At 44.6% G+C, this 1707-nt stretch overlaps 1 pseudogene across 1 annotated transcript; it reads right to left on the bottom strand.

Annotated features, from left to right (window-relative positions):
* Positions 1-619: 619 nt before the first annotated feature.
* On the bottom strand, positions 620-1294 carry LOC128561763 (ATP synthase subunit O, mitochondrial-like; annotated as a pseudogene). Its single transcript, XR_008373333.1, has one exon. The product of XR_008373333.1 is annotated as an ATP synthase subunit O, mitochondrial-like (transcript).
* Positions 1295-1707: the final 413 nt, after the last annotated feature.

Here is a 1707-nt window from a genome sequence, read left to right on the forward strand (position 1 = left end):
TGCAGTTTTTGCTTCTGTAATAACGCTTGCTTGCCCCCCGGAAAAAGTTTTGCCCTATAAAAACCAGAGCCACAGACAACTCGGGGCTGCTCTCAGAAACCCCATATTGGGACACTGAGGCAATCACTGGCTGGCTCTTCAATAAAAGGACTCCTCTTTAAATTCGATTTATCTGGGGGTGTAGTCTTTGAGAGACTACTGGGTATAACAGTGGGTTTTAGGATTTTACTTTTGAGTGAGGTATCCAGGAATCTATTCCTATAACTTTAACATCAGTAGAAGAAGACAAGAAAGGGACCCTCCCAAGTTGGGGTCAAGGAAGGTGAATTGGAGAAAAGAGTTTTGATCGTAACTAAATCTCTAGGAGAGAAAAGCTCTGTTAGTGTTTAATGTGAAAATGTAGTTTCGAGTATTTTCTTTTTTTTTAACAGAGTCTCACTTTGTCACCCTTGGTAGAGTGCTGTTGTGTCCCAGCTCACAACAACCACCAACTCTTGGGCTTAAGCAATTCTATTGCCTCAGCTTCCCAAGATGCTGGGATTACAGCACTGGCCACAATGCCTGGCTATTTTTTTTTTTTTTTTTGTCGGTTCTGGAAGCATTTTATTGTTGCTTCAAGTTTAAGAACTTTTCACCAATGATGGAAAATCAGCACTTTCAGATCATCTCCCACATGGCCCTACTCAGCTTCTGAATCTTTGTTTTTGAAGACATGTCCACGTATTTCTCTCCCATTCAAACAATCATTCCACCCATGATTGCTGGATCAGTCTTAACCTCCAATTTCAATATTTGGCCTTGACCTAGGAAGCTTTTCAGGACTGTTTTTAATTCAGTGACAATAGCTTCTTCCAGAGGAGACACAGTGGTCACTGTGCACGGCACCTCTCCATGGTGGAAAAGGCAGAAACGACTCCTTGGGTATTGCTAAGCGGCCATTTTCAGCAAGCAGATTCATCAGGTTGGATGTGAGGGGAGAAAACTGCTCTTTTGCCATGATGTCATTTAGGCTTTTGACTTTACTGGAATGTTTCACATAGGGATTCAAAATAGAAGCAGCCATTTTAGGTTCCTTCAGGAGTTGTGATACTCTCAACAACTCCTTTTCTACTTGTTCCAGCTTATTCTGTTTTGATGCAGAGGAATAAAGAGCAGTGGCATAGCAACCTTCAACACCATATATCTGAACAGGTGGCCGCACAAGCTTGGCGAATGGCCTAGCCACAGAGGTACTGAAGCATTGCACCTGTCGGGAGATCCCAGACACTGCTGAGGCTGCCATCTTCTCCCGGGTGGCTGTTTTTTTTTTTTTTTTTTTTTTTTTGCAGTTTTTGGCTGGGGCTGGCTTTGAACACACCACCTCCATTGGGGCCTGTGCCCCACTCCTTTAAGCCACAGGCGCTGCCCCATGCCTGGATATTTTTTTCTTGTAGTTGTCATTGTTGTTTAGCAGTCCTGGGCCGGATTCGAACCCTCCAGCCTCGGTGCATGTGGCCATTGTGCTACTGGTGCCAAGCCTTCTTTTTGAGACAGGGTTTGTCACCCCTTTAGAATTCTGTGGCATCACTGCTCATAGCAACCTCAAACTTGTGGACTCAAGTGATTCTCTTGCCTCAGCCTCCCAAGTAGCTCAGACTATAGGCACCCACTACAGTGCCCAGCTATTTTTAGAGATGGCATCTCCTCTTGATTAGGCTGGTCTCGAAC

Source organism: Nycticebus coucang, chromosome 12 (assembly GCF_027406575.1).
Source record: "Nycticebus coucang isolate mNycCou1 chromosome 12, mNycCou1.pri, whole genome shotgun sequence".
In the NCBI taxonomy this organism is placed as follows: domain Eukaryota; kingdom Metazoa; phylum Chordata; class Mammalia; order Primates; family Lorisidae; genus Nycticebus; species Nycticebus coucang.